The sequence below is a fragment of the Nerophis ophidion genome, linkage group LG15, assembly GCF_033978795.1.
Source record: "Nerophis ophidion isolate RoL-2023_Sa linkage group LG15, RoL_Noph_v1.0, whole genome shotgun sequence".
In the NCBI taxonomy this organism is placed as follows: Eukaryota; Metazoa; Chordata; class Actinopteri; order Syngnathiformes; family Syngnathidae; genus Nerophis; species Nerophis ophidion.
The window spans coordinates 46,424,866-46,439,961 of record NC_084625.1 but is presented as its reverse complement, the minus strand read 5'-3'; the positions used below and the strand labels follow the sequence as shown (position 1 = coordinate 46,439,961).

Sequence of the window (15,096 nt, the reverse complement as noted above, 5' to 3'; positions counted from 1 at the left end):
AAAAAAAAAAATATATGTGTATATATATATATATATATATCAATCAATCAATCAATCAATCAATGTTTACTTATATAGCCCTAAATCACTAGTGTCTCAAAGGGCTGCACAAACCACTACGACATCCTCGGTAGGCCCACATAAGGGCAAGGAAAACTCACACCCAGTGGGACGTCGGTGACAATGATGACTATGAGAACCTTGGAGAGCAGGAAAGCAATGGATGTCGAGCGGGTCTAACATGATACTGTGAAAGTTCAATCCATAATGGATCCAACACAGTCGCGAGAGTCCAGTCCAAAGCGGATCCAACACAGCAGCGAGAGTCCCGTTCACAGCGGAGCCAGCAGGAAACCATCCCAAGTGGAGGCGGATCAGCAGCGCAGAGATGTCCCAGCCGATACACAGGCGAGCAGTACATGGCCACCGGATCGGACCGGACCCCCTCCACAAGGGAGAGTGGGACATATATATATATATATAAACAGTGGGGCAAAAAAGTATTTAGTCAGCCACCGATTGTGCAAGTTCTCCCACTTAAAATAATGACAGACGTCTTTAATTTTCATCATAGGTACACTTCAACTGAAAAGGTGGAGCGGCAGAGGAAGCAGGACACGGCAAGGCTGAAAAGCAACCCGTAGAGACTTTTTATTATTGGAAAAATAAAAGAAAGTCTAACCTGCGCAACAACGTCCTTCCTTGGTGGTCCTGAGAACCAGTCACAGTAGTGTATATATAGTACATTGTCTATATCGCGCAGTTCTAGAAACAAGCCGATATATTCTGATACTTTTCTTATTGTTGCTAATTTCAAACCGATATTCATTTATTTTTACAGCTGCTGTTTTTTTTATTGGACATGTAGGCTTTATCTACAGAAAGGTCAACAAGTCCACGCCCGGGAGAGAAGAAAGAAAACCAGTCGCAAGGACACACAGGGCGAGGTCTTGCCCCAGTCAGCCGAGGAGCTTCAAAGGATAGAATGTCAGCGGCTTTCAGAGCTTCTAACCCCCTCAAGTCATCTAAAAGTCACCCTTCTCCGCGTGTGTGTGTGTGTGTGTGTGTGTGTGTCTGTGTGTGTGTGTTAGAGCGGACAACAAAGCAAGAGAAGCCGGCACGCCCACAAAGCTGTCAGTGCCAGAGCCAGAGCCGCCAGAGGATGACAGGTGTTTGGAATGCCCAGACAGGTTAAGTAAACGCCACAGAGAGATAGAAACACGTGCACGCTGGCCACACGTGCACGCCACACCAGAGCCCCCCCAACATCAACGGAGACCGCGGACTTCCTGCCACCGATATGCTCTGCAACCCCCGCTACAGATCCTTTAGAACAGTGCTTGTCAACCTTTTTTGAGCCAAGGCACATTTTTGTCCATTCAAAAAAAATCCTGAGGCACACCACCAGCAGAAATCATAAAAAAACGAAACTCAGCAGCCGATATTGACAGTAAAAAAAGTAGTTCTCGCAATTGTTGGACATGAATTCAAACCATAACCCAGCATAGCTCTTGTCTCAAAATAGGTGTATTGTCACTACCTGTCACATCACAATGTGACTTATTGTCAATACGTGGACTTTGGGGTTTGTTTTCCCGGAATGCAAAGGAAAGTTGAAGCGGGCAAGGCGTGAAGGTAAGGACGTATTTATTCATTACTATAAAAAAGGAACAAAAGGCGCGCACAAGGCGGGAGTACAAAAACTCGGCTAATGAAAAAAAAACTTGCACAAAGGCAGAAACTATGAACATGAAGCAAAACCCGTTAACTGTGACATGAAAAAACAAAACTCACGTGGCATGGCAAGAAGCGGAACTATGAACAGGCATGAGGGTCAGAAGAAGCATGGCATGAAGTGAGCAGGCTGACTTCCTGGCAACTATCGGTTTAAATAATAGTGACATGATTATTGAAAACGGTGTGCGTGACTCAAAATGTGAAACAGGTGAAACTAATGGCTGCTGTGGTGACAAAACAAGAGAGTGAAAAAGCAGGAACTGAGTACCAAAAACCAAACAGAACATGACTTAAACTAAACATGATCACAGACATGACACTTATTTGGAGTTTTTTGTCTTTTTTGCTGTTTTCCTGTGCGTAGTGTTTTAGTTCTTGTCTTTCGCTCCTATTTTGGTGTTTTCCTGTTGCATTTTCATTTCTTCCCTGAGCGCCAATCTCCGCACTTGCTTAATTTTCGCAATCTAACGCTATCCTTATTTGTGGGGACATTGTTGATTGTCACATCATGTCCGGATGTACTTTGTGGACGCCGTTTGCTCCGCACGCTGTAAGTCTTTGCTGTCGTCCAGCATTTTGGTGTTTGTTGACTTTGCAGCCTGATCAGTTTTAGCCATGCCTAAGCGTCAATGCCTTTTCTTAGCGGTGAAGAGAGGCGGAGCCGGCGAAGGAGCAGCGGGGTAGGGCACGCTAGAGCCCTGCCCAAGATGGCGGCAAGGAGGCGGAGAATGTGGCAGAGCGGAGAGGCGGGGCGTGCTGGGAACGACGCCGCAATCTGATTCAGGTGTGTGAATCGCGCACCGGCACACGATTGATTCACGTATCTCCTCACACTGTATAAAAGGGGAGAGGGAGAAGAGATCGGGGAGAAAGAGGAGAGTTCGCAGCAGTGACTGGAGAGCAAGAGGAAGCAAGACGCGAGACACGAAGAGCGAGCAGCGCAAGCGGCGACGGCGCGAAACTGTCTATATTGAAAAATAAATGAGAGTCAAACCTGCTCAAGCATGTCCTTCCTGAGTGGTCCATGGAACCCGAGCGACGACGGAAAAGGTCATCCACAAGCGCCATTCGCCTTTTGTTGGTTTTTGGTTTAAGCATTAGACACCTTTTTTACCTTCACGCTGGCTTCCACTGTCATCTGCATGTTGTGATCACAACAAACCAAGCAATTAGCTCACTGCGCTGTACAGCATACTTGCCATCCCTCTTGAATTTCATTGCCCCTCCCGAAAATCTCCCGGGGAAACCCTTTTTCCAAATTTCTCCCGATTTCCACCCAGACAACAATATTTTGGGGGCTTACCTTAAAGGAACTGCCTTTAGCTTCCTCTACAACCTGTCGTCACGTCCGCTTTTCCTCCATATAAACAGCGTGCAGGCCCAATTACATAATATATGCGGCTTTTATACACACATAAGTGAATGCAAGGCATACTTGGTCAACAGCCATACAGCTCGCACAGAGGGTGGCCGTATAAACAACTTTAACATTGTTACAAATATGCGCCACACTGTGAACCCACACCAAACAAGTATGACAAACACATTTCCGCACCGTAACACAACAGAACAAATACCCAGAACCCTTTGCAGCACTAACTCTTCCTGGACGCTACCCCCAACCCCCCCCACACCCCCATCTTAAGAATTCGGAGGTCTTAAGGTTGGCAAGTATGCTGTACAGACACGTAACAATGGCACATTAATTGGGAATTATAATTACCGGTGTGCAAAAATTTTTGGGGAACCCAATTAGGTGAAATGAAATAACCTTCCACGGCACACTAGACTGTATTTCACGGCACACTAGTGTGCCCAACACAGTGTTTGACAAAGACACATGAAACACGACTCAAGTGTGGCCTACCACTTAATAGTGATAGCTCAGTAGGACAACTCCCAGTGTCCCAGGAAATGATAAGAACTCTGAGCCCCCCCCTCCTCTGACCCCCCTATACACACAGACACACAGGATACCAGCAGCCTCTTAAGATGGAATGCGGACCCGTTGGCAAACACAAAAGGTCTATGTCAAGCTCTCCACCAGCACAGGGACACTTTAGTCCACTTTGCTTGTGCAACTTTTCTGCTTTGCTGTCATCGAAAATGACATAATTATCTGTCTGGACCACGTTGCGGGTTCTAAAACGGTCCATCTATCAATCAATTAATCATCCAAACTTTATTTATTAAGCGCTTTTCATTTATTAAAGAAATCGAACGCACAGACACAGATACCAAACACAAACATCTGTATGAACAAATGAATGCATGTCTGAATACAGAGGAGCCACGTGAGTAAATACTATCACAGGAGCCATCTGCACCAGGAGGTCATCAGACCTTGGGCGCCAGTACGCTGACACAAAACGCCCCCACCATACTTGCCAACCACCCCTATTTTCCCGGGAGACTCCCCAATTTCAGTGCCCCTCCCAAAAATTGCCCTGGGACAACCATTAACCTGAATTTTTCCCGATTTCCACCCTGACAACAATATTGGGGCCTTTAGCGTCCTACAGTCTGCCGTCACTTCCGCTTTTCCTCCGTACAAACAGCGTGCCAACCCGGTCACATAATATATGCGGCTTTGACACACACACAGGTGAATGCAATGCAAACTTGGTCAACAGCCATACAGGTCACACCGAGGGTAGCCGTATAAACAACTTTAACACTGTTACAAATATGCGCCACACTGTGAACCCACACCAAACAAGAATGACAAACACATTTCGGGTGAACATCCGCACCGTAACACAACAGAACAAATACCCAGAACCCCTTGCAGCACTAACTATTGCGGGACACTACAATATACTCCCAAGTATGGCCCCCACAAGCCCAGCTGATAGCCCCTGAGGAACGTTAGAAAGTAAACACGATAGAACTTGTACAATAGTAAGAACCATGAGTAGAGATGAAAGATAAAATACAAGTAAAACATATAAAGATATATATCAAAAAGACATATAAATAAAAAAATGTAAATGAAAGGAATATACAGTAAATATATAATAAATAAGTACATCCATCTATTTTTCTACCGCTTATTCCCTTTGGGGTCGCGGGTCGCTGGTGCCTATCTCATCTACAAGTACAACTAAATAAAATCTTGCATAATCATCCATCCATCTATCATCTTCTTCCACTTATCCAGGTCGGGTCGCGGGGACGGCAGCCTAAGCAGGGAAGCCCAGACTTTCCTCTCCCCAGCCACTGTGTCCAGCTCCTCCCGGGGGATCTCCAGGCATTCCGAGGCCAGCCGGGAGACATAGTCTTCCCAACGTGTCCTGGGTCTTCCCCGTGGCTTCCTACCGGTCGGACGTGCCCGAAACACCTCCTTAGGGACGCGTTCGGGTGGCATCCTGACCAGATGCCCGAACCACCTCATTTTGCTCCTCTTTTATATTCTAGTTTCTTCAAAACTCCGTGTGGAGAAGACCGATGCGCACAAATTTTCAGGAGTTATGCAGACCCCAAATACGGATCAGCAGGTACCACAAATGTAAGAAAAGTAGCTTTTGCATAATATTACGAATCAAAACAGCAGATTATATGTCTTACTTTATACACACACCATAATATTTTATGGCGTGTTAAAGTAAAGTACAATCCATCAAGCGGTGTGGCGTCATAGCTTACCAAAGTCGTACTAAAACAATTTTAACAGATTTTTGAGCGCCGTGTGTAATGTTCTATATTTTCAATGGAACATTTGACATTTTGGTGTTTGTTACGTGAGTCATATTGCAGTCTACATGTACCTCTTATGTTTGACTGCCATCTACTGGTCACACTTAATAAAATTACTTCGAGGTCGGTAAGCACAACCAGAATTATTCCGTACATTAGGCGCACCGGGTTATAAGGGCGCACTGTTGAACCTTTGAGAAAATGAAAGGATTTTAAGTGCGCCTTATAGTCCGAAAAATACGGTATACTTACCTGGGCGGAAGAAAAAGTAGTTCCTACCAATCGTTTTAAATTTTTAAGATGTCAATGATCGAGTTACTTTACTTTAGGGAGTTGAAAACTGAAATAAAATAGGGTCATGTGCATGTCAGGCCAGTAGTTATCGTATGAAGAGGCATGTATTTGAGACAATACCGCCACACCGGTTTCTTTTCACGTGCCTTTGTTAAGGCCGTAAGCGGCAGCGGTAGACCCGACACCGACCCCCCTCACCACTTTCCCCTGATCCTCCTCTTCATTAACCTGAGGTAACTCAATCCTGTGAAAGGATTCGACGGGGCAGCCACTGCTAATTGCTAAAGCTAACAACAACAACAGTGAAGCCCTCGCTGAGGCACCGCCTTTTAAAGGCACGCACACGCACGCCTGTGTCCTCTTTTCAAACAAGGTTGCGGTCTACATCGCCCAGCCCTATTTAGTAACATTTAGCCAGAAGCAAATAGATGACTGAATGGAGTTTTTCTGTGGATTTTTATGAATGACAACCCTCTTGTGGCCCTCTGCCAAATCTCCTCCTTCGCCAAAGTGCTTGGAACTTCAAACAAAAGCGAAGACGGTTATAAAAAAAAATTATTGGCGTCTTCCTTTTTTTTTTGTGATTCAGCCAAGTGTGTCTGCATGCTGCAGCTGTGTGCACCACTAACAAGAGAAAGTACAAAAAAAAGAAAAAGAAAAGGGGGCTGGCGAGCTGGAGCGGGCTCCCTCATGCGGGGGATGAGGGCAAATCCAGGAGCAGCCGAATAAATATAGGAATGGGGGGGGCCGGGAAGGAGGCGGTCCTTGCGGGGGAACGTTGACAGCCGGGCCCAGCTGCAGCGTGTTTAGAATGAAGGGAAAATGGAGAACATGAACACTGAGCGAGGAGGCGGAGTCTGCTTACTCTTTGTCCATTTGTCCTCCTGTGTCTGTGTCTCACACACACACACACACACACACACACACACACACACACACACACACACGCTGGTTATCCTTTGGAATGGGGACCAAGATTTTGATCAGAACTTGTGGGGACCACCCTTTCTATAAGTTGTGGAGGCATAAAAAACGTCAACTCAGTTAGCTCATACACGTCTTTAAATCTCTGGATTGATGGAGTAATGTGCTGATCATTCTTACTGGGGACCCTGGGGGGAAAAAAATAGTTAATATGGTTCTTGGGGACCAAATGTAACTAATTTTGCATAATTTACACAAATTTGTTCGTGACTACTGAGGACCATTTAAAAAAAGTGGCGAGTGTAGTACCTGAGAAAATGCCTCACACTCAAACTAACCAGTAAACATGGTATATGGGCCAAAGCTTAAAAATCACTTAGGCATCTTCGGAATGGATCTGAGGTTTCCCTTTAGGAGACCTGTTTTTTTGGTCCCCATACCGTCAGAAGTCCCCTAAAGGTGACTGTGTAAACAGAGCGATGTCCCCATTAAGTAAGTATTGCCAGAACACACACACACACAAACACACACACACACACACACACACACACACACACACACACACACACACACACACACACATACACACACACACACACACACACACATACACACACACTGGTTATCTTTTGGAATGGGGACCAAGATTTTGATCAGAACTTGTGGGGACCACCCTTTCTATAAGTTGTGGAGGCATAAAAAACGTCAACTCAGTTAGTTCATACACGTCTTTACATCTCTGGATTGATGGAGTAATGTGCTGATCATTCTTACTGGGGACCCTGGGGGGAAAAAAGAGTTAATATGGTTCTTGGGGACCAAAGGTAACTAATTTTGCATAATTTCCACAAATTTGTTCGTGACTAATGAGGACCATTTAAAAAAAAGCAGCAAGTGTAGTACCTGAGCAAATGTCTCACACTCAAACTAACCAGTAAACATGGTTTATGGGCCAAAGCTTAAAAATCACTTAGGCATCTTCGGAATGGATCTGAGGTTTCCCTTTAGGAGACCTGTTTTTTTGGTCCCCATACCATCAGAAGTCCCCTAAAGGTGACTGTGTGAACAGAGCGATGTCCCTATTAAGTAAGTATTGCCAGAACACACACACACACACACACACACACACACACACACACACACACACACACACACACACACACACACACACACACACACACACACACACACACACACACACACACACAGAGACACACACAGACACACACACACTGGTTATCCATTGGAATGGGGACCAAGTTTTTGATCAGAACTTGTGAGGACCACCCTTTCTATAAGTTGTGGAGGCATAAAAAACGTCAACTCAGTTAGCTCATACACGTCTTTAAATCTCTGGATTGATGGAGTAATGTGCTGATCATTCTTACTGGGGACCCTGGGGGGAAAAAAAAGAGTTAATATGGTTCTTGGGGACCAAATGTAACTAATTTTGCATAATTTACACAAATTTGTTCATGACTACTGAGGACCATTTAAAAAAAAGCAGCAAGTGTAGTACCTGAGCAAATGTCTCACACTCAAACTAACCAGTAAACATGGTATATGGGCCAAAGCTTAAAAATCACTTAGGCATCTTCGGAATGGATCTGAGGTTTCCCTTTAGGAGACCTGTTTTTTTGGTCCTCATACCGTCAGAAGTCCCCTAAAGGTGATTGTGTAAACAGAGCGATGTCCCCATTAAGTAAGTAATGCCAGAACACACACACACACACACACACACACACACACACACACACACACACACACACACACACACACACACACACACACACACACACACGTTATCATTTGGAATGGACACCAAGTTTTTGATCAGAACTTGTGGGGACCACCCTTTCTACAGGTTGTGGAGGCATAAAAAAAATGAGGTAAAATGGCCACTGCCCAGTTAGCTCATACACGTCTTTAAATCTCTGGATTGATGGAGTAATGTGCTGATCATTCTTTCTGGGGACCCTGGGGAACAAGAGTTAATATGTTTCATGGGGACCACATTTAAATAATTTTGCATAATTCACACAAATTTGTTCGTGACTACTGAGGACCATTTAAAAAAAATTAAAAAAAAGTTCAAACTCAAACTAAACTGTAAACATGTTTTATGGGCCAAATCTTAAAAATCACTTACGCATCTTCAGAATGGATCTGACTATCATTTAAAAAGGTTTGCCTTTAGGAACGGTCCCCATACCGTCAGAAGTCCCCTAAAAGTGACTGTGTAAACAGAGCAATGTACCCATTAAGTCAGCATTGCCAGAACACACACGCACGCACGCACGCACGCACGCACGCACGCACGCACGCACGCACGCACGCACGCACGCACGCACGCACGCACGCACGCACGCACGCACGCACGCACGCACGCACGCACGCACGCACGCACGCACGCACGCACGCACGCACGCACGCACGCACGCACGCACGCACGCACGCACGCACACACACACACACACACACACACACACACACACACACACACACACACACACACACACACACACACACACACACACACACACACACACACACACACACACACACACACACACACACACACACACACACACACACACACACACACACACACCCGTGTCCGTTTGTCCGACGCTCTCCCTCCCTTTTCTGTCATCAATAAACACACAGCCAGCTGGAGGGCTTTTGTGATAGCATCGCTATGGCGACGCATAGCAACATGAGCTTTGCCAGGAGGTTTTGGCGTCACACCAGGGAGGCTAGGGGAGGGGGGCGGGGGGTAACTGTAAACATTTACCAGGTTTCACAGCGTTTACTGTGAAAAAAGTACTGTTGTCAAAATGTACTGTAACAGTACAGCGAATGACTGTAAAAAAAAATGATGGTCCCTTTCTGTATCAGCAATTAAGTGTTATTTCACAGTAAAAATACTGTAATCAAAATGTACTGCGACATTACAAGAAATGACTATCTAGTCAATACTACTATGATTACAGCGATATTTTTTAGCATCACAAAATCTTTTTTCGTTTTTAAAAAAAATTGACATTATGTTTATAAACCCTGGACACATGAGGACTTTGAATATGACCAATGTTTGATCCGGTAACTATTTGGTATCGGATCGATACCCAAATTGGTGGTATCATCCAAACCTAATGTAAAGTATCCAAACAACAGAAGAATAAGCGATTATTACATTTTAACAGAAGTGTAGATAGAAAATGTTAAAGGAGAAATTAAGCAGATATTAACAGTAAATGAACAAGTAGATTAATAATACATTTTCTACCACTTGTCCTTAATAATTTTGACACAATAATAGAATAATAAATGACACAATATGTTACTGCATATGCCAGCAGACTAAATTGGGAGCCTTTGTTTGTTTACTTACTACTAAAAGACAAGTTGTCTAGTGTGTTCACTATTTTATTCAAGGACAAACTTGCAATAAAAAACATATGTTTAATGTAGTGTAAGATTCTTTGTCAAAATAAAGCCAATAATGCCATTTTTTGTGGTCCCTTTTGTTTAGAAAAGTATCGAAAAGTACCGGAAAGTATCAAAAAAATGTTTGGTACTGGTACCTGTTCACTATTTTATTTAAGGACAAACTTGCAATAAGAAACATATGTTTAATGTACCCTAAGATTTTTTGTTAAAATAAAGCCAAAAATGCCACTTTTTTGTGCTCCCCTTTGTTTAGAAAAGTATCAAAAAGTACCAAAAAGTAACAAAAAATGTTTTGGTACCGGTACCTGTTCACCATTTTATTTAAGGACAAACTTGCAATAATAAACATATGTTTAATGTACCCTAAGATTTTTTGTTAAAATAAAGCCAAAAATGCCACTTTTTTTGTGCTCCCCTTTATTGAGAAAAGTATCAAAAAGTATCGGAAAGTACCAAAAAGTATCAAAAAATGTTTTGGTGCCGGTACCTGTTCACCATTTTATTTAAGGACAAACTTGCAATAACAAATGCCATTTTTTGTGGTCCCTTTTGTTTAGAAAAGTATCGAAAAGTAACGGAAAGTATCAAAAAAATGTTTGGTACCGGTACCTGTTCACTATTTTATTTAAAGACAAACTTGCAATAAGAAAGATTTTTTGCTAAACTAAAGCCAAAAATGCCACTTTTTTGTGCTCCCCTTTATTTAGAAAAGTATCAAAAAGTATCAGAAAGTACCAAAAAGTATCAAAAAATGTTTTGGTGCCGGTACCTGTTCACCATTTTATTTAAGGACAAACTTGCAATAACAAATGCCATTTTTTGTGGTCCCTTTTGTTTAGAAAAGTATCGAAAAGTACCGGAAAGTATCAAAAAAATGTTTGGTACCGGTACATGTTCACTATTTTATTTAAAGACAAACTTGCAATAAGAAAGATTTTTTGTTAAACTAAAGCCAAAAATGCCACTTTTTTGTGCTCCCCTTTATTTAGAAAAGTACCAAAAAGTATCAAAAAATGTTTTGGTGCCGGTACCTGTTCACCATTTTATTTAAGGACAAACTTGCAATAACAAATGCCATTTTTTGTGGTCCCTTTTGTTTAGAAAAGTATCGAAAAGTACCGGAAAGTATCAAAAAAATGTTTGGTACCGGTACCTGTTCACTATTTTATTTAAAGACAAACTTGCAATAAGAAAGATTTTTTGCTAAACTAAAGCCAAAAATGCCACTTTTTTGTGCTCCCCTTTATTTAGAAAAGTATCAAAAAGTATCGGAAAGTACCAAAAAGTATCAAAAAATGTTTTGGTGCCGGTACCTGTTCACCATTTTATTTAAGGACAAACTTGCAATAACAAATGCCATTTTTTGTGGTCCCTTTTGTTTAGAAAAGTATCGAAAAGTACCGGAAAGTATCAAAAAAATGTTTGGTACCGGTACATGTTCACTATTTTATTTAAAGACAAACTTGCAATAAGAAAGATTTTTTGTTAAACTAAAGCCAAAAATGCCACTTTTTTGTGCTCCCCTTTATTTAGAAAAGTACCAAAAAGTATCAAAAAATGTTTTGGTGCCGGTACCTGTTCACCATTTTATTTAAGGACAAACTTGCAATAACAAATGCCATTTTTTGTGGTCCCTTTTGTTTAGAAAAGTATCGAAAAGTACCGGAAAGTATCAAAAAAATGTTTGGTACCGGTACATGTTCACTATTTTATTTAAAGACAAACTTGTAATAAGAAAGATTTTTTGTTAAAATAAAGCCAAAAATGCCACTTTTTTGTGCTCCCCTTTATTTAGAAAAGAATCAAAAAGTATCGGAAAGTACCAAAAAGTATCAAAAAATGTTTTGGTGCCGGTACCTGTTCACCATTTTATTTAAGGACAAACTTGCAATAACAAATGCCATTTTTTGTGGTCCCTTTTGTTTATAAAAGTATCGAAAAGTACCGGAAAGTATCAAAAAAATGTTTGGTACCGGTACCTGTTCACTATTTTATTTAAAGACAAACTTGCAATAAGAAAGATTTTTTGCTAAACTAAAGCCAAAAATGCCACTTTTTTGTGCTCCCCTTTATTTAGAAAAGTATCAAAAAGTATCGGAAAGTACCAAAAAGTATCAAAAAATGTTTTGGTGCCGGTACCTGTTCACCATTTTATTTAAGGACAAACTTGCAATAACAAATGCCATTTTTTGTGGTCCCTTTTGTTTAGAAAAGTATCGAAAAGTACCGGAAAGTATCAAAAAAATGTTTGGTACCGGTACCTGTTCACTATTTTATTTAAAGACAAACTTGTAATAAGAAAGATTTTTTGTTAAAATAAAGCCAAAAATGCCACTTTTTTGTGCTCCCCTTTATTTAGAAAAGAATCAAAAAGTATCGGAAAGTACCAAAAAGTATCAAAAAATGTTTTGGTGCCGGTACCTGTTCACCATTTTATTTAAGGACAAACTTGCAATAACAAATGCCATTTTTTGTGGTCCCTTTTGTTTATAAAAGTATCGAAAAGTACCGGAAAGTATCAAAAAAATGTTTGGTACCGGTACCTGTTCACTATTTTATTTAAAGACAAACTTGCAATAAGAAAGATTTTTTGCTAAACTAAAGCCAAAAATGCCACTTTTTTGTGCTCCCCTTTATTTAGAAAAGTATCAAAAAGTATCGGAAAGTACCAAAAAGTATCAAAAAATGTTTTGGTGCCGGTACCTGTTCACCATTTTATTTAAGGACAAACTTGCAATAACAAATGCCATTTTTTGTGGTCCCTTTTGTTTAGAAAAGTATCGAAAAGTACCGGAAAGTATCAAAAAAATGTTTGGTACCGGTACCTGTTCACTATTTTATTTAAAGACAAACTTGTAATAAGAAAGATTTTTTGTTAAAATAAAGCCAAAAATGCCACTTTTTTGTGCTCCCCTTTATTTAGAAAAGAATCAAAAAGTATCGGAAAGTACCAAAAAGTATCAAAAAATGTTTTGGTGCCGGTACCTGTTCACCATTTTATTTAAGGACAAACTTGCAATAACAAATGCCATTTTTTGTGGTCCCTTTTGTTTAGAAAAGTATCGAAAAGTACCGGAAAGTATCAAAAAAATGTTTGGTACCGGTACAAGTTCACTATATTATTTAAAGACAAACTTGCAATAAGAAAGATTTTTTGTTAAAATAAAGCCAAAAATGCCACTTTTTTGTGCTCCCCTTTATTTAGAAAAGAATCAAAAAGTATCGGAAAGTACCAAAAAGTATCAAAAAATGTTTTGGTGCCGGTACCTGTTCACCATTTTATTTAAGGACAAACTTGCAATAACAAATGCCATTTTTTGTGGTCCCTTTTGTTTAGAAAAGTGTCGAAAAGTACCGGAAAGTATCAAAAAAATGTTTGGTACCGGTACCTGTTCACTATTTTATTTAAAGACAAACTTGCAATAAGAAAGATTTTTTGTTAAACTAAAGCCAAAAATGCTACTTTTTTGTGCTCCCCTTTATTTAGAAAAGTACCAAAAAGTATCAAAAAATGTTTTGGTGCCGGTACCTGTTCACCATTTTATTTAAGGACAAACTTGCAATAACAAATGCCATTTTTTGTGGTCCCTTTTGTTTAGAAAAGTATCGAAAAGTACCGGAAAGTATCAAAAAAATGTTTGGTACCGGTACCTGTTCACTATTTTATTTAAAGACAAACTTGCAATAAGAAAGATTTTTTGCTAAACTAAAGCCAAAAATGCCACTTTTTTGTGCTCCCCTTTATTTAGAAAAGTATCAAAAAGTATCGGAAAGTACCAAAAAGTATCAAAAAATGTTTTGGTGCCGGTACCTGTTCACCATTTTATTTAAGGACAAACTTGCAATAACAAATGCCATTTTTTGTGGTCCCTTTTGTTTAGAAAAGTATCGAAAAGTACCGGAAAGTATCAAAAAAATGTTTGGTACCGGTACATGTTCACTATTTTATTTAAAGACAAACTTGCAATAAGAAAGATTTTTTGTTAAACTAAAGCCAAAAATGCCACTTTTTTGTGCTCCCCTTTATTTAGAAAAGTACCAAAAAGTATCAAAAAATGTTTTGGTGCCGGTACCTGTTCACCATTTTATTTAAGGACAAACTTGCAATAACAAATGCCATTTTTTGTGGTCCCTTTTGTTTAGAAAAGTATCGAAAAGTACCGGAAAGTATCAAAAAAATGTTTGGTACCGGTACATGTTCACTATTTTATTTAAAGACAAACTTGTAATAAGAAAGATTTTTTGTTAAAATAAAGCCAAAAATGCCACTTTTTTGTGCTCCCCTTTATTTAGAAAAGAATCAAAAAGTATCGGAAAGTACCAAAAAGTATCAAAAAATGTTTTGGTGCCGGTACCTGTTCACCATTTTATTTAAGGACAAACTTGCAATAACAAATGCCATTTTTTGTGGTCCCTTTTGTTTATAAAAGTATCGAAAAGTACCGGAAAGTATCAAAAAAATGTTTGGTACCGGTACCTGTTCACTATTTTATTTAAAGACAAACTTGCAATAAGAAAGATTTTTTGCTAAACTAAAGCCAAAAATGCCACTTTTTTGTGCTCCCCTTTATTTAGAAAAGTATCAAAAAGTATCGGAAAGTACCAAAAAGTATCAAAAAATGTTTTGGTGCCGGTACCTGTTCACCATTTTATTTAAGGACAAACTTGCAATAACAAATGCCATTTTTTGTGGTCCCTTTTGTTTATAAAAGTATCGAAAAGTACCGGAAAGTATCAAAAAAATGTTTGGTACCGGTACCTGTTCACTATTTTATTTAAAGACAAACTTGTAATAAGAAAGATTTTTTGTTAAAATAAAGCCAAAAATGCCACTTTTTTGTGCTCCCCTTTATTTAGAAAAGAATCAAAAAGTATCGGAAAGTACCAAAAAGTATCAAAAAATGTTTTGGTGCCGGTACCTGTTCACCATTTTATTTAAGGACAAACTTGCAATAACAAATGCCATTTTTTGTGGTCCCTTTTGTTTAGAAA

General features: G+C 40.2%; 1 protein-coding gene and 1 long non-coding RNA gene across 2 annotated transcripts in view; one reads left to right on the top strand and one right to left on the bottom strand.

The window, feature by feature from the left end:
- Nucleotides 1-15,096, bottom strand: part of dlgap1b (discs, large (Drosophila) homolog-associated protein 1b) — a 280,337-nt gene that overhangs the window by 32,479 nt on the left and 232,762 nt on the right. The gene's annotated exons all lie outside the window — the stretch shown is intronic.
- On the top strand, nt 1,119-2,734 carry LOC133569720 (uncharacterized). Its single transcript, XR_009809863.1, has 2 exons — nt 1,119-1,635; nt 2,381-2,734. It is a non-coding gene; the product is annotated as an uncharacterized LOC133569720 (long non-coding RNA).